General features: G+C 41.8%; 1 long non-coding RNA gene across 3 annotated transcripts in view; it reads left to right on the top strand.

Moving 5' to 3' along the window:
* The window catches only part of LOC140603073 (uncharacterized), a 91,972-nt gene that overhangs the window by 60,254 nt on the left and 12,967 nt on the right, over positions 1–18,751 (top strand). For all 3 annotated transcript variants that reach the window (XR_012006121.1, XR_012006122.1, XR_012006119.1), the window contains one exon: positions 3,493–3,612. This is a non-coding gene — a long non-coding RNA (uncharacterized lncRNA). The remainder of the gene's footprint in view (positions 1–3,492; positions 3,613–18,751) is intronic.

The raw sequence follows: 18,751 nt of genomic DNA, 5'->3' as shown, positions 1-18,751 counted from the left end.
TCCGATAAAGGGTTAGTTTCCAAGATCTATAAAGAACTTATTAAACTCAACACCAAAGAAACAAACAATCCAATCATGAAATGGGCAAAAGACATGAAGAGAAATCTCACAGAGGAAGACATAGACACGGCCAACATGCACATGAGAAAATGCTCTGCATCACTTGCCATCAGGGAAATACAAATCGAAACCACAATGAGATACCACCTCACACCAGTGAGAATGGGGAAAATTAACAAGACAGGAAGCCACAAATGTTGGAGAGGATGCGGAGAAAAGGGAACCCTCCTGCACTGTTGGTGGGAATGTGAACTGGTGCAGCCACTCTGGGAAACTGTGTGGAGGTTCCTCAAAGAGTTAAAAATAGACCTGCCCTACGACCCAGCAATTGCACTGTTGGGGATTTACCCCAAAGATACAGATGCAATGAAACGCCAAGACACCTGCACCCCGATGTTTATAGCAGCAATGGCCACAATAGCCAAACTGTGGAAGGAGCCTCGGTGTCCATCGAAAGATGAATGGATAAAGAAGCTGTGGTCTATGTATACAATGGAATATTACTCAGCCATTAGAAACGACAAATACTCACCATTTGCTTCAACGTGGATGGAACTGGAGGGTATTATGCTGAGTGAAGTAAGTCAATCGGAGAAGGACAAACATTGTATGTTCTCATTCATTTGGCGAATATAAATAATAGTGAAAGGGAATATAAGGGAAGGGAGAAGAAATGTGTGGGAAATATCAGAAAGGGAGACAGAACATAAAGACTCCTAACTCTGGGAAACGAACTAGGGGTGGTGGAAGGGGAGGAGGGCGGGGGGTGGGGGTGAATGGGTGACGGGCACTGAGGGGGGCACTTGACAGGATGAGCACTGGGTGTTATTCTGTATGTTGGTAAATTGAACACCAATAAAAAATAAATTTATTATAAAAAAAAGAAAAATGGTCCCAATAGATTTGCTCAAGGCAAGATAGCCACAAACCTTCAATTTATAAAAAATGCACTATGTGTGAAGCACAGTAAAGTGAAGTGCAATGAGTCAAATATGCCTGTATTTGCTTCTGGCATGAGTCTTTAAAAGCTACCCACACAAATAAAATGGAGATAACAAGACTTATTTCACAGACCTGTTAAAGGTAAAATGAAATCACATAGGTGAAATCTCTTTATGCATAAAAATGTTGGGTACCGTTAATATGGGTATCATCATTATGATCATCATCTTTCATTTTCTACCAGCAAAGTTCCTGAATAGTTATTTATTGTTAGAAGTGTTGATAGCTGTACAAATGCAAACTGTAATTGAGCAAGTAAATGGTAAAAACAAGAAATGACTCTTTTAAAGCTATAATCATCCCAGAAATGTGGTAAAAGATCAGTTGAAATACTGTATTTGAAAAAAAAAAGAAGAAGAAAAAGAAAAAAAAATAATGTATTTGAAGGTACTTTGAAAACAAAATGCTGTGTGATAATAATGTGCTGTTTTCTCAGCCCTACAGGTCACTGCATCTTAGATGTTGTCGGTTCACACATATGTTTTGTTTCAGAGCTTATAAATATCTGATAATTTTTCTTTAATTTTTAAAAATATTTTGTTTATTTATTTATTTATTTATTTGAGAGAGTAAGCATGAGAGGGGCAAAGGGAGAGAGGGAGAGGGAGAGGGAGAAGCAGACTCCCCGCTTAGCATGGAGCCCACCACAGGGCTCAATCCTAGGATCCTGAGAACATAACGTGAGTCAAAGTCAGATGCTTAACTGACTGAGCCACCCAGGCGCCCTTTATTTAATTTTAGGACAAAAAGCCCACAGCCTGTTTTATAGAGTGCAATCTTATACAATAAATGGCTTTATCTTGGTTTTCATTCTCTTTGGCCTCTCAGTGGCATTTAACCACCCTGGCAACCCACTCCTTCAAATTCTTTCCTCCCTTAAGGTCAGTGACACTACATTTCCCTACTGCTTCTTGACTTTTTCAACTACTTTTGATTCCCCTCTCTTTCCTTCCAACTCCTAACTTTGAGGATGACTCACCCAGAACTCTAATCCCCACCCCCTCTGTCTCTGTCTCTTTCTCTCTCTCTCTCTCCTCAGTTCTTGTAAAATTCACTCATTCTTATCTATCTTGCATCAGTCCAAGTTCCACCTTCCATGTTATTTTGACATGTACATGAGGACACTACCTCATTTTCAATATCTTCAAAAATTCATAATCTCCATTATTCCAATTTGGCTGCCTTTGCAAATGCCCAGTTTCAGTTGATGGTGCTGCCATTGTTCCTATGTCCCCACCTTCACTATTACTTCCCTCTGTTGCAAATCTGTTTTCCAGGCTCCAAGTACTCTAATGCCTTCAAGACTCACTGCTATCTGCTCTCTTGAAGACCACCACACCAGCCCAGGCTCTCATCATCTCCCTACACATCCTTATAGCTGGTCTCTCTCTTAAAAAAAAAAAAAAAAAAAAGTGTGGGTCCTGAATCCACAATCCCAAGATCAAGACCAGAGCCGAGATCAAGAGTTTGATGCTCAACCAACTGAGCCACCCAGGTGCCCCATAGCTGATCTCTTTGATTCTAGACTCTCCCCATTCCTGTCTGTCCTGTGGGCTGCAACTAAATCAATTCCTTAAAATGCTTTTTTGTGAGTTCCATCAAAGCAAGAGCTCTTGCCCGAATATCTGACACAGTGCCCGCACATATTATGGCTCTTGACTGATTGCCATTCCCGTGTTAGGGGAATTGTTTCAGAGGGTGTGTGTCTCGTGTGTGTGTGTGTGTGTGTGTGTGTGTGTGTGTGTGTGATATCAACTTCAGTCTCCTTAGTTTAACCAGTTTTCTATAATATGAATTATTCATCCCATCTTATTTCTAATTGCTTTTTAGAGTAAACCACTTACTCAAGCCAATCGTTTTCCTTTTATAAACTTAGCGCACTGGGCAGCCCCAGTGGCTCAGCAGTTTAGCGCCGCCTTCAGCCCTGGGCGTGATCTTGGAGACCCGGGATCGAGTCCCACATCAGGCTCCCTGCATGGAGCCTGCTTCTCCCTCTGCCTGTGTCTCTGCCTCTCTCTCCTTCTGTGTCTCTCATAAATAAATAAATAAATAAATAAATAAATAAATAAATAAATAAATAAATATCTTAAATAAAATAAAATAAACATAGTGCACTGATAATTAAGACTAAACTGTTTAGCAATCATTAATTCTCTACTATCAATGTAATTCATCTTCCTAACTAGATTATAATATCCTGAAAGCCTGAAAGTATTAACTGGCTGCTAGAGAATAGTCTTTTGACCTACTCTTTTCACCATAAATGCTACCTCTGACCCCTCAAGTAAAAAAAAATCTGATACTTATCATTGTGTATTTATAATTACTTCTATATTTATAGATCTATAACATATTTATGTATCTCATGACACCTAACACCATGCTGAGTACCAGTAATCACTTATTAAATATTTGCTGGTTACTACACAGGACTAAGCAGCGTTCTACTTCAATTCACTGCTTGACCTGGAAACTCAATACAAGACAGCATCTTCGTGGCCCAACATTATTATCCTTCTCTGAAGATATAACAGCTTAACCCGTCACAAAGTGAGTCTTTTGATACTGGGACAATAGGGCCCCGAATATTTATTTTAGCTAAAAAAAAAAAAGAGAGAGAAGACGAAAGAGAGAAAGCAATGACAATAGCAGTTGATAAACATGTCTGCACAAATTGTACGACTTATACTGAGAGACAGCCTCTGAGATGATGCAATGTAATAAAAAAAAAACAAAACTTTTTTTAAAGAGGTGGTGTAGGGCAGCCCAGGTGGCTCAGCAGTTTGGTGCCGCCTTCAGCCCAGGGCCTGATCCTGGAGACCTGGGATCAAGTCCCACGTCGGGCTCCCTGCATGGAACCTGCTTCTCCGTCTGCCTGTGTCTCTGTCTCTCTCTCTCTCTGTGTGTCTCTCATGAATAAATAAATAAAATCTTAAAAAAATAAAATAAAGAGGTGGTATAGACCAAGAGAATTTTAGCAGTCCAGTCTTGTCATTCTTGATATTTTCCTTTTCTTTCTTTCTTCCTTTCTTTTTCCCCCCACAGCAGGAATGACCAGATGATCACCTGGTAGCCCAAAAGAATTAATGGACCTCTTTTCAATTCCTAATTCAAAGCAAGGGAGTTGTTCTGTGTACTTGGTAGAAGCTAACGCATTGTGTCGATGCAGGAAGGAGCCTCAGAAATGGAGTCTTTAAGGCTGTATAATTCTGCATGTATTTGAATAATTAAAACTTATGTGCCCCTCCCCCAGCCATCCTTTTATTCCTAGCACACTGCAGACATTAATGACATGAAGCAATAGTGCACTCGCACACTTTCTGAAACAATTGGGCTAATTGTGAACTTGCCAACTCCTAACAAAAATGCTAGTGTGTATTTCTCTGCAATTGTGCCCAGCTCCACCAAGAGATAGCAACACTTTTGTCTCCAGTGGCCAAGGCTCACAGATGGGTCACTCGGCTGAGGCAGAACTGGGCTATGCTCTTGGCAGAGGGATTGGCGAGTTGGCTGACTGGCTCAGGAACCTGACTGTCCTGATCATCTCCAGCCTCCACAGACACACTCTTCTGACACACAGTCCAACCTTACCACCTCCCCTCCTCATCAGCATTTTCTTTGGAAAAGTTCTTTTTAACCATGTAGCTCATTTTCACTCTGTTTCTTTGATGACTGTACATTTGCATGTCATATGTATTTATATTTTTAAAATCTCTACATATTTGTTATATGTGTTGTATATAAATCCTTTTTATATATTTGTTTTATATAAATATGTTAGAGAGAGAGGGTGGCGGGAGGAGAAAGGGTTTCTCAACCTCAGCTTTCTTAACATTTCAGGTATGATAGTTCTTTGTTGTGAGAGACTGTGCTGTCCCGACAACCAAAAATGTCTCCAGACATTTCCAAATGTTCCCTAGTGGGAAAAATTGTCTCTGGTTGAGAAGCACTGATGTAGAGTAACGTTCAGTGAATTACTTGAATTAAGGTCTGGATGCACTATATGTACACAGGCACAATCCACTACAAAGTGCAACTATATAAAAATTGATTGGAACTGAAATATTTCCAACAGAGACTCATTTTTATTTCAAGAAATATAAGACACAACATAATTAGAGTATTAAAAAATTGAACAAATCCTTACATTTTGTTATAATTTGTCCTTCTTAACCAAGTAGATTTGATATATGAGGCTTTTATTTGCAACATCTGAATAGGGGAGAGAAATGTTTCCAGCAACTCTCCTATACTGCCATACTAGAAGCTTTTACTGTATACCTAGATCCTTGAAAGCATTTTTAAATGAGATGGCTCATGCAGCATGGTATCATGTACAGATGTGTTAGCTTTCAAAACTTTCAATAATTATTATTATCTTATTTTATCCACATAACTACCCCTGGACATATAAATTATTATTTCTCTTTTATGGATGAAGCTCACGGAGGTTAAGGAGCTTCCACAAGGTCACATGAACAGAATGTGCCATAGCTACCTCTAGAACCCAGATCTTTCTTATCTCAAGTCCTGTGTTTAAGCCATTTGTTTTTACTCCCATAATAAGTAAATCAAAGCCAGGAGAAGAAATAAATTATCCAAAAATCCCAGAGAGGTGGCTTCGTTGGCCCCACTATGGTTTTTGCAAAAGAGTGATAGTGGCTGTGACATGAAGTACTCTCTCACTTGGGGTTAAATCTTGCTCACTGTGGCTTTGGGAATGTCATCCCATCACTGCTCCTTCAAGGAGTTCTTCCGTTAAGTGTCTTCCGGGAGTGTGTTAGAAAACCTGCATTCAGCCCACACCAGGAATAGGATGACTTCCAAATTACACTTTAATCTATTAGGATGTGACACAGGGTGGGTTACTGTGGGGATTGGTAATAAGGGAGGATCCAGAAGAGATGTCAGAGTCTAACAGTGGGATTACAGGGTAGGCCAAAGGGGATTAGGACTGGAAGGTAAAATAGGAGGGGAGTAAGGCTGGAGGAGGTAAAGATGTACAGCCTAAACTAGGCAGAGAGGCATGCTTCTAGGTCAAGGAGGCAAAGGGAGAGTTATCTTCTCCATCCCTGGGGATGTTACTTAAATTTGCACCATGTTACAAAGGACTATATTAGTTTGCTAGGGATACCATATCAAAGGACCACAGGCCAGATGGCTAAAACAACTAATTTATTTTCTCACACTCCTGCAGACTAGAAGTCTGAGACAAGGTGTTAGCAGAGTTGCCTCCCTCTCTGGACTCTGGGGAAGAATCTGTTCCATATCTGTCCCCTAGTTTCTGGTGGTTTGTTGGAAACCTTTCGTGTTCTTGACCTATACAGAACCATCACCCTGATCTCCGCTTCAACTTTACATGGCATTCTCACTGTGTGAATGTTTGTCTCCAAATTTGATCTAACGATTCATTAACTTGATATCATCTGTAAAGACCCGCTCTCTGAATAAGGTCACATTCTGAGGTCTTGTGGGTTAGGATTTCAACATACAAATTTTATTGACATAATTCCACCCATAACAGGATCTAAGTTGTATTGGATGCCTACAAATGAACAACGAAATCCTCCTTCCATCCTCTTCTTCGGCCCTGACCCAGCAGAACTGACACAAGATCCCCCACTCCAAGTTTAGACACTGGTGGGACTGCTACATTTTAACAGCTGATGAGTCAACGACGAAGTCATTACCTTGCCTCCAGGGGAACTAACACAGATCTACTGTGGGTGCCTTTTAAAGCACAAGTCCAGTCTCTAGATATTGTAATTGCTTCTTCTGAGTTAAGGACATTAAAACGGATATCTTTCAAAAAAAAAATAGATACTAGAGGTAAAAAGGGACAACAACACATTTTAAAGTAAACATTTTGAAGGACTTAGACTATGTGCCAGTGACCCAGAAGTAATTAAGACATAATTAAGGTGCACTGTAGCGTAGGGACAGAGTTAATTCATACACATTAAAATGGAACCCAATCATATATTTAAGCCTTTGGAGCTTACATGAAGAAATCCTCAGAGTTCTAACCAAAATCAAATGAGCATCTACAGGAGAATTTTTGCCTTTGGATAATAGCTGTTGTGTTTGTCCTGTGCTATTCAACACTTCCTGGCAACAGCCTCAGGCCCCCTGCCCCCAGAGGAACCCATGTAACCCAGGCTGGGTTGATCATCCCCAACCCCACCATCCACCCCATTTCAGTGACAGACCAGGATGCACAGGTGAATCAAACAAAGTCATTCCAAGTCCCTACCCAGAATTTTCTACTGAAATTTTAGGGAGGAAGTTCACTCTTGCCTTTTGGGTCACATGCAGGAAGAATGTAAATCTCAAGCTGTCAGAAGCCATGTTCCCTACCAACAGGGTAAAGGACAGAAGGATAAAATAATAAGTCCTGGTGGCCTTGAGACCCATTAGAATCTCCAAGAACCCAGAGTTGCACCTGGTTCTAGCTTTTCTTTTTATTTTAGTTTTAATTGTTTTTTTTTAATAATAGCTTTATTGATATATGATTGAGGTATAATGAAGATAAACCATAAAATTCACCCATTCAAAGCATACCGTTCAATGGTTTAAAAACACCTGAGCACCTGGGTGGCTCAGTTGGTTGAGTCCCCAATTCTTGATTCTAGCTCAGGTCATGATCTCAGGGTCCTGGGATTAACCCTCATGTTGGGCTCCCCACTCAGCAGGGAGTCTGCTTGGGGATTCTGATTCTCTCTCTCTCTCTCTCTCTCTCTCCCTTTGCCCCTCCTCCCACTTGTACACGTGCCCGCACTGGTGCATGTGCTCTTTTACTCTCTCTCTCTCTCTCTCAAATAAATAAATAAATCTTAAGGGGGAAAAAAGACCATATGACTTTTGCCAGTATCTAACTTTATTTTTTTTAAGATTTTATTTATTTATTCATGAGAGACAGAGGCAGAGACACAGGCAGAGGGAGAAGCAGGCTCCATGCATGGAGCCTGATGTGGGACTTGATCCCAGGTCTCCAGGATCAGGCCCTGGGCTGAAGGAGGTGCTAAACCGCTGAGCCACCCAGGCTGCCCAGTATCTAACTTTAGAACACTTTCATCACATCAAAAAAGACACCCCCATCCCCATTAACACTCACTGCCCATTCCCCCTTCCCCAGTCTCTGGCAACCAGCAGTTTGCTTTCTGGCTGTGTGGATTTTGCCTTTTCCAGACATTTTTACTGTTCTCTCACACTGTTTTAAAATTGTTTTCAGGGCAGCCCTGGTGGCGCGGCGGTTTAGCACTGCCTGCAGCTCAGGGTATGATCCTGGAGACCCTGGATCGAGTCCCGCGTCAGGCTCTCTGCATGGAGCCTGCTTCTCCCTCTGCCTGTGTCTCTGCCTCTCTGTGTGTGTGTGTGTCTCTATGAATAAATAAAATCTAAAAAAATTTTTTAAAAAAATTTAAAAAAATAAAAAATAAAATTGTTTGCAAGTCTGCTTCCCTAACTAAGGCAAGGGATGTCCTGCAAGGATACTAGAGGTAACCGACAGGCATTCAAAGGAAACAGTTTCTCTTGCAGGGGCTTTCCCTTCTCTCCTATAATTAGGGAGAAGAGGACCTAAGTAAGTCTCTAAGTTTGGAGCTGCCAGTGGGTTCATGCCTAGAGAGTGGTGAACTTTTGTGTGTGAGTAAAACATACATAACATAGTTTTTAAGTGTGCAGTTGAATGGTATTAAGTGTATTCACCTTGTTGTGCAACCATCATCACCATTCATCCCCAGAACATTCTCACCTTCCCTAACTGAAATTCTGTACCCATTAAACAACTTCCCATTACCACCTTTCCCTCTAAGCCCCAGGAAGCCTCTATTCTACTATCTTTATGAATTTGACTACTTAGGTACTTCATGTAAGTGGAATCATAATATTTGCCCTTTTGTGACTGGATTATTTCACTTGGCATGATATTTTCAAGTTCATCCATGTTGTAACATGTCAGCACTTCATTCCTTTTTCTCCCCCAAATTGTTTCTATTGTGGTAAAATATACATAATATAAAATCTACCATCTTAACCATTTTTAAACTTTTTTTTTTTTTTTTAATTTATGATAGGCATGCAGTGAGAGAGAGAGAGGCAGAGACACAGGCAGAGGGAGAAGCAGGCTCCATGCACCGGGAGCCCGACGCGGGATTCGATCCCGGGTCTCCAGGATCGCGCCCTGGGCCAAAGGCAAGCGCCAAACCGCTGCGCCACCCAGGGATCCCCCCATCTTAACCATTTTTAAGTGTGCAATTCACTGGTATTAGACAACATCATAATGTTGTGCTACCATCACTACCATCCACCTTCGAGCTCTTTTCACCTTGTAGAAGTAAAAGGCTACACCCATGAAAGAATACCTCTCCATTCCTTCCTGCCTCCCAGCCCTGGGCAACCATCATTCTACTTTCTGTCTCTATGATTTTTGACTACTCTCTATACTTCATATAAGTGGAAATAGAGAGTACTTATCTTTTTGTGGCTGGCTTATTTCACTTGGAATTATGTCCCCAAGGTTTATCCATATTGTACATATGCCAGAATTTCCTTCCTTTTTAAGACTGAGTAATATTCCATTGTATGTATATACCACATTTTGTTTATCCATTCATCTGTTGAAGGACACTTAGGTTGCTTCCACTTTTTGGCTATTGTGAATAATGTTGCTATTAACATGGGTGTACAAATATCTCTTTGAGACCCTGCTTTCAATTCTTTTGGGAATATACTCAAAAGTGGAATTGCGGGACGCCTGGGTGGCTCAGTGGTTGAGCATCTGCCTTTGGTTCAGGGCGTGATACCAGAATCCCAGGATCGAGTCCCACATTGGGCTCCTTGCATGGAGCTGGCTTCTCCTCCCTGTGCCTCTCTCTATGTCTCTCATGAATAAATAAATAAAACATTTTTTTAAAAGTGGAATTGCTGGAGTATCTGGTAATTCTACTTCTAGTTTTTAAAGGAACCACCATGCTGTTTTCTATAGCAGCTGTACCATTTTACATTCCCACCAACTATTAGTGCACAAGGATTATAATTTCTCCACATCCTTGCAACACTGTTATTTCCTCAGCTTTTTGATAGTCAGCCTAACAGGTGTGAAATGGTATCTCAATGTAGTTTGCTTTGCATTTCCCTAATGATGAGTAATGTTGAACATCTTTTCATGGGCTTTTTTGGCCATTTGCATATCTTTTTGAAGAAGTGTCTATTCAAGTCCTTTGCCATTTTTGAATCATTGTTTATTTTTTGTTATATTTATTAAGTTGTAGGAATTCCCTATATATTCTGGATATTAATTCTTTATTATATATATGATTTGAAAATATTTTCTCCTAAAGTGAGTGACTTGTAGATAACATATAGTTGATCATGTGTATGTTTATTTGTTTGGTTGGTTAGTTGGTTTGACTGATTATGTTTTATTAATCTCTTAACCTTTGTCTTGATTGGAAAACTGAACCCATTTACGTATAAAGTAATTACTGAAACGGTGGGCAGCCCCGGTGGTGCAGGGGTTTGGCGCCGCCTGCAGCCTGGGGACCTGGGATCGAGTCCCACATCAGGCTCCCTGCATGGAGCCTGCTTCTCCCTCTCTGTCTCAATAAATAAATAAAATCTTTAAAAAAAAATTACTGAAAAGGTACTTATGTCATTTTGCTCTTTGTTTTCATATCTTTTTTTTTTAAACACTTCTTTTTCTTTCTTTTTTTTTTAATTTATGATAGTCACAGAGAGAGAGAGAGAGAGAGAGAGAGAGAGAGAGGCAGAGACACAGGCAGAGGGAGAAGCAGGTTCCATGCACCGGGAGCCCGATGTGAGATTCGATCCCGGGTCTCCAGGATCGCGCCCTGGGCCAAAGGCAGGCGCCAAACCGCTGCGCCACCCAGGGATCCCTGTTTTCATATCTTATAGGTGTTTTTGTCCTTCATTTTCTACATTACTTTTTTTGTGTTTATTTTTTGTAGTAAAATATCCTAATTTTTTCTTCATTTCATTTTATGTATACTCTGCAACTATTTTCTTTGTGGTCACCATGGGGATTACACAATATCCTAAAGTTAAAACATTCTAATTTGAATTTCTGTCACCTTAACTTCAACAACATACGAAAAATTCTGCTCCTTTACAGCTTCATCCCCACCCTTATAGCTATTGATGTCACAAAATTACATCTATATACATTGTGTGCCCCAAAACATAAGCTAAAATTCTTTTAAATGCATTAGTCTCAGGGTACCTGGGTGCCTCAGTCGATTAGGCACCTGCCTTTAGCTCATGTCATGATCCTGGGGTCCTGGGATCCAGCCCCACATCAGACTCCCTGCTCAGTGGGGAGTCTGCCTCTCCTTCTGCCCCTTTCCCCACTTGCGCTCTCTCTGTCTCTCTCTTATTCTTTTTCTCAAAAAAATAAATGAAATCTAAAAAAAAAAAACTTTAAATCAATCAATACATTGGTCTCTTCAGTTATGCAGAAAACAAATGTGAAGTTAGAAACCAAAATTATAACAACACTAGTTTTTAGACTGATAATTTTTTTGCATCTATTAACCCCTTATCATATAGAAAGCAAAAAGTGAAATTACAAACTATTGTTAAAATAATGCTAGCTTTTATAATTGCCCATGTATTTACCTTAACATGTATTTAGCTTTACTTCATACAGTTTCAAGTTGTTGTCTAGTGTCCTTTCACTTCAACCTACAGGACTCCCTTTAGCATTTTTTGCAGAGCAGGTCTAATGGTAATTAATTCCCTCCATTTTTGTTTATCTGGGAATGTCTTAATTTCTCCCTCACTTTCGAAGGATGGTTTTGCCTGATACAGGATTCTTGGTTGACATTTATTCCTTTTTTTTTTTTTTTCATTTTTACCTTTTTGAATGTATCAACTCACTACCTCCTAGCCTCCAAAGTTCTTTTTTTTTTTTTAAGATTTATTTATTTTAAAGAGAGAATGTGTGTGTGCACATGTGCATGCATGGGGGAGAGGTAGAGCAGAGACAGAGAGAGAGAATTTTGAGCAGACTCCCTGCTGAGTGCAGAGCTGACATGGGGCTCAATCTCAAGATCCTGAGAATACGACCTGAGCCAAAACCAAAAGCTGGCCACCCAAACAATTGAGCCACCCAGGTGCCCCTTCCCCAAAGTTTCTAGTGAGAAACCTGCTGATAATCTTACTGAGAATCCCTTGTATGTGACTAGCAACTTTTCTTGCTGCTTTCAAGATTTTCTTTGTCTCTGTCTTGGAAAAGCTTGGTGTAATGTGTATTGGTGTGAGTCTTTTTGAGTTTATATTGGAGTTCGCTGAGTTTCTTAAATGTTTATGCTTATGTCTTTTACCAAATTTGGGAAGTTCTCAGTTATTATTTCTTCAAATATTCTCTTTGCCCCTTTTTCTCTTTCAAGACTTCCCCTCTCTCTGAAACTCTTATAATGTGTACATTGGTCTGCTTGTGGGGGTCCCACAGGTCCCTTAAGTCCTATTCATTTTTCTCAATCTTTTTTCTTTCTGTTTTTCAGACACAATAATTTCCATTACCCTATCTTCAAGTTCACTGATTCTTCTGGCCTCTCAACTCTGCCTTTGAATGCTTCTAGTGAATTTTTTATTTCAGTTATTGTACTTTTCCATTCCAGAATTTCATTTGTTTCCTTTTAGTTTTTCTATCTCTTTGTTTTATTTCCATTTCGTTCAGACATCCTTTTCTTAAGTTTCTCTATGCCTTTTTTATTAGTTCTTTGAGCATCTTTACAACAGTTGTTTTGAAATCTTTGTCTCATGGATTTGCCATCAGCTTTTTTTCAGGAACAATTTCTGTTGATCTATTTCTTTCCTTTAAATTGGCACACTTTCTTATTTCTTTGTATGCCTTATGATTTTTGTTGTTGTGGCTGAAAATTGGACATTTGAATCAATAATGCGTTAACTCTGGAAATCACATTCTCTTCCTTCCCCAGGGTTTGCTGGGGTTTTTTGTTGTTGTTTTTGGTTTTGGTGTTTTTTTTTGTTTGTTTGTTTGTTTGTTTGTTTTATTGTTGTAGGCTGTCTCTGTGCCAAGAATCAGCCTGAGATGTAAATTTAAAGTCTTATCAGTTCTTTTCTGAGCCTACACCCTTCCCTGGGCATGTGTTTCTCTCACATTAGTTGCTGTTTTTGAAGGTTCTACTCTTTAATGTCTAGCTCGTAAAAGGGGGGAAAAAAATGAAGGAGGGTAGGGCACCGGCCCTTTAAATTTCCTAGAAGTTACTTCAGTTGGAGCTAGAGGGGCTTACAACAATGAGGACTGCCTCTTTGTCTACATCTCTAAGATTAGAGCAGCATCAGCAATTAGAGCACAGATCACTGATGCTTGGAGGACAAAGTCCTTTTTGCCCACTCTGGCTCCCAAAAGCCATGTGCATACTGCTCCCAAGCACAAGCACAGCTGCCTGCCATGGGACTGGAGGTGGAGGACAGGTGGCCTCCAGAGTGCTAAGAGCTGAACTTGACCACGATTTACCAACCAAGTCTTTAAGCCTTCAATAGACTCCAGAGTTCCAAAATAGTTGCATCAGACAAATCCTACGAACATAATTGTTCTCTGGACAGGGAAACAGATTCCTGGTGTTTCCTACTCTACCACCGTCTCAGAATCCTTTGTTGATTTTGCCCCCCACCCGTTTTTTCTTCAGCTCTGTGAGCTACTCAAGTAACTATCCAATAAATCTAATGTTAAGACTAAGCTACTTTTGGGATCCCTGGGTAGCTCAGCAGTTGAGCACCTGCCTTTGGCCCAGGGCATGATCCTGGAGACCTGGGATCGTGTCCCACATCAGGCTCCCTGCATGGGGCCTGCTTCTCCCTCTGCCTGTGTCTCTGCCTCACTCTCTCTCTCTCTCTCTCTCTCTCTGTCTCTCATGAATAAATAAATAAGATCTTTTAAAAAAAGACTAAGCTACTTTTGGCATTCTTTCACTTATAACCAAAAGAGTCTTAAGAAATATGCCTGGGTTCTGTTCCAGCACTGTAGAAAATCTAATATTTTTCTCATAGTTGAATAAAGCCATTCATGGCTAAGAGGTGAGGGTTTCAGAAGGGCTTCAGAAGTTTAAGACACTATTAACTCAAACTGAAAATTTCCATAGCACTTTTGCTAGCAACTGCATTGACCCCATGATCAAGTATAACAAGGAGAGCAAGAACCTACCGTGTTCCCAGTTTGTGGTTATCTGTCTCAGCTGAGATCTGCCTTAGAACACTAAGCAATGATAATGATAGTATCTGGTGCAGTGAAAGGGTAGCCTGTGAAGAATGAGTTACCAGCTGTGTGCCCGTACTCCCACAGACTCTAAGCCAAGGATGGATGATGGCCCAGCAAGACCAAAAAAAGACCCAGAAGCAGCAGATGAGACGTAGGTTTAGTGGGGAGACTTACACACAGAGTCCAGGAGCAGCAGGCTAGACAAAGCATTTGCTGCTGGAATCTATACGCAGCAAACTTTGAATGTGTAGCAACTACCCTAGCAACTATCTGGAGCCTCTTCCCTTCTTGCCTGACCAGTGTTCCAAGGAGATCAAGGCTTGTCATCCAGATATTCTTTTTTTTTTTTTTTTTTAATTTTTAAAGTAATCTCTACACCTAATGTAGAGCTCAAATTCACAACCCCAACATCAGGATTCTCATGTTCTACCAACAGAGACAGCCAGGCACCCCCAGACATTCTTCATTACCAAAGAGATGCTACAGTTTGGCCACCACTGAAGCCCCTGACCTCAAATACTGAACATGTTTTTTCTTTTTAATTTTTTAAATTTATATATTCATTCATCATAGAGAGAGAGAGACAGAGAGACAGAGGCAGAGACACAGGAGGAGGGAGAAGCAGGCTCCATGCTGGGAGCCCCACGTGGGACTCGATCCCGGGACTCCAGGATCGCGCCCTGGGCCAAAGGCAGGCGCCAAACCGCTGAGATACCCAGGGATCCCCTGAACATGTTTTTTCTACATGTCCTACTTGATGGGAATATAGAGGAAGGGTGGGATCTGTATATTCTCAAGATAATGGTTACTGGGGGCATTCAAGGTGTGCTTGTACAAACCAACCTTCCAGCATGTACCATACTCTCCATACCAGCATACCCTGCATGGCCTGTACATTCTCTACATACCCCTCTTCCAAAACATCCCTGGGGCCAGTTTGGCAAGGTGCACTTCAACCGAATCTCACAGCAGCAGTACAAGCCACAACATCCAAATAATAGGAAAACACAAATGGCTAAAAAACTATAGAAAATATTTTGCCAGAGAGAAGGCAGGTGATTTAACTGCGTTCTATCAGGGTCAGTAGTCAGGGAATCAATACATTTAATGTGTGTGTTTACATTAGCTCTGGCTTGGAAAATGCTGTGGGAATAGTCAGTATATATACACAGCATTCTGTCTTTTATTTTATTTATTTATTTATTTATTTATTTATGATAGTCACACAGAGAGAGAGAGGCAGAGACACAGGCAGAGGGAGAAGCAGGCTCCATGCACCGGGAGCCCGACGTGGGACTCGATCCCGGGTCTCCAGGATCACGCCCTGGGCCAAAGGCAGGCACCAAACCGCTGCGCCACCCAGGGATCCCCAGCATTCTGTCTTGATGAGAGCACGTGTCCCTCCTTGTTCTGCAATTAACACATCAAGAGCCACTCTATTTTGCAGAATTACCCGTCTTATTTGGGCACTCTCCTCAATAAGGAGGGTGATTGCATTACAGGTGAAATTAAAGGTGGCAACTGTGTGTTTGGCTAGAGCCTCTACCTGCCACTCTACATTAATGGTGGCCGCAAAAGGGAAGAAAATAGAGAGGGGACAGAAACACCAAGATGTTCTTTTAGTTCTGTGTTAGGGCCTGACCACATCCCAACTGATAGATTTCTCCTCTAAGTAGGTGAGTAGATAGTCTGGTACATAGGAGTGCCCCCCAGATGCAGTGTTAGCTCAGTTATGAAATAAGTAAAGCTAGCCATGGGTACCACATGCCCATAACCATCCCCACGGAGAAGGGAAGGCACCTTTTGTCTCCTTAGCCAGATATCAGCAGTAATGAATATAGTGTGATTGCATTGTTGTATGGCTATCCACCCCACATTATGACCTGTAGCATTTATGGCCCTGTTTTGCTACTCTACACATGATGAGGCCACTATCATAATTTGTACCTGGGTTGCAGTTAAGTATCCTAGGCCATCCTAAATGGCATATTCTATTGGTAGTCTTTATTTACCTGCTCTTCTACCAATCGGAAAATTTTCCTCTTTACATCTTTGGGGAGGGGGAGCCTGGATACCTGGGGAACATGCATCGGTCCAGGTAAGAGCAAGGAGGGGTTATACCAAGTGTAGAAGCATCTCCAAGTGCCAAGGTTGGCAATGTAGATTTGCCAGAGGAGGCCTGTAGCACTGATGGGAAAATTCACTGCACATCCAACAGCTGGTCTTACTCTGCATAGAAGCCATGGTCAGGACCCAATGGGGGAATGGGTGTCCCATACAGAATCTAAAGGCAAATGTAAGCTGTTTGGTAGGCACCACAAAAGACAAGTCATGATTGTCTAATAAAATGCAGGAGGTGATGTTATTCTGGGATCACACCACCTGACTGTGGTTGAGCTCCAGGTTTATAGTAACCAATCATTGGCCTCCCTTCTTTACACAGTGAGGCAAAGCTGAAAAGGGTAGTGGGAGTATAACAATGCCCCATAAGATGACTATGTCCTTTTTTTTTTAATGAGACCTGGGGTTGTATATCCTCATTGTCTTCAATGGAGTGGGGTGAAGAAATGTGGTGATGATTAGTCCTGTTCTATTCCGATTCCCCATCAGGCCAAAAACCCAAACAGTCATGGACTTCTTTGTCATTTCCAGAGCCATTTAATTATATTTTCCCTGTTAGATGGATCTTGTGGCAAGGACAATAAGTTGGTGGAGACAGGTGACTTGGGGACCCTACTCTTCTGCCATCTTGCCCCACCTCCTATGGCAAGGACAATAAAAGGTTACCCTGTGCCTCTACTTGCAGCAGAGAACATCCTTCCTGCATGCTCTCTATGTGTATTCTAAGGGGGACAGCAGGTCCTTGAGTGAGTAGAGTATAGGCACTGGACTGATGAGAATGTACCTGTTCTTTTAATGTCTTATTAATAGGCAGCTTGTCCAATAGGCCAGTGAGTGAATTCCTTGTTCCAATTGTTTCAACAGTCGTTTCATGCATTCTATCAACCCAGCTGCAGTGGGATTATACAGTAGATGGAAATGCCAATGGATGCTTTGAGTGCTGGCCCACTCTTGTGCTTCATGTCCTGTCCAGTGGGAGCCTTGGTCACTGCCAATGTCGGTGGTACCCCATAAGCAGCACACAGCTATTCCAGACTGAGGATGGTAGCTTTGTAGTTAGCATGTTTACTGGGGTAGGCTTGCAGGAGTCCTGTCTGAATAAGTGTCAGTACATATCAAAGTATAACAGAAGCCAATGGAGAGGGACAGGGAATCAATGTAGTCAATCTGCCATCTCTGAACGGGGTGCCACTCTCTTGTTATCTGTCTAGTGTCACTCTACAAAGGTCGTGGTTGTTCCTGGGCACAGGTTGAGCATTGTTAGCAGACGGTTACAGTGTCTTCGTAATGCCACAGTAAGCCCTCGTTATTAGCAATGGCCCACAAGGTCTGTTGTCCTCAGTGTCACATCTTCTTGTGTTACTAGGTTGCAATGCCTTCTGTTATCATATCTTCCAGGAGGCAGATGTGGGCCAACTCATCGATTAGCAGGTGGGGTGCCTGCTGTGTGTGCATCTACATGATCAATAGTGATGTTCGTGTCTCGTATGTGCTAGGGTATGTCCTTCTACGTGCCATTGCTCTAGAGTGGGTGCCCTGCCATCATCCAGTCCTGGGCCTTCCACTGGAGAAGCCACACAGTCAAGTCTTTGTAAACAGTCCATCTATTTGTACATATAACAATGGGGTCAGGCTCATGGAGTAGCACCATTCATGCTGCTCAAAGCTCAAGCCATTGTACTCTATGTCCACTGCCAGACTCTATCCAGATATTTCCAGTTGAGGGTTGGATGGCAATGGCCATCCAGGTGCAAGGTTTACCCCTGGCTGAGCCATCAGTGTACCAGGCACGCTCAGGGATTGGTCTGTCTCCTTCCTGTACAAAGGATGGCAGCTGCGGAGGCTCTGCTGCCTCAGTTAATGGGTGTTCTTCAGCAGTGATGTAAGTTATAGAGCCAAGAATGGAATGCAGCTCCTCACTAAGGGGGCTGTTTGTCAAGTACTACATTGTTGCACAGACACATGCCATTTGGCTATAGCTTGGGTCTGGCACTCCCTGACTTTGGCTTTTGGAATGTATCTTTTCCCGACCCCACTGTAGGATACCGAGTGGGAATAGTTACTGGGATCACTTCAGTTATGTCTTCTACTTGCTGTAAGGCATAGTAGGGAGCAACAGCTGTCGTTCTAAAACACTATGCACGTCTCAGCTCCTTTCCATAATGATGACCTGAAACCAGCAGTACTCGTTTGTGCTCTTGCGGTTGCCACAGCCCCATCCAAACCCTTCTTGGTAACTGGCTGCCTCCGATTCACGTGGTTATCCCTGTACAAGAATGCCCAAGGCCTGAATCTGTTTAACAGCTACCTTGGCTTGTTCAAATC

The sequence above is a fragment of the Canis lupus genome, chromosome 13 (genome assembly GCF_048164855.1).
Source record: "Canis lupus baileyi chromosome 13, mCanLup2.hap1, whole genome shotgun sequence".
Taxonomy (NCBI): domain Eukaryota; kingdom Metazoa; phylum Chordata; class Mammalia; order Carnivora; family Canidae; genus Canis; species Canis lupus.
Note: the sequence above shows the minus strand (reverse complement) of the source record. Positions and strands in the feature narration are given on the sequence as shown.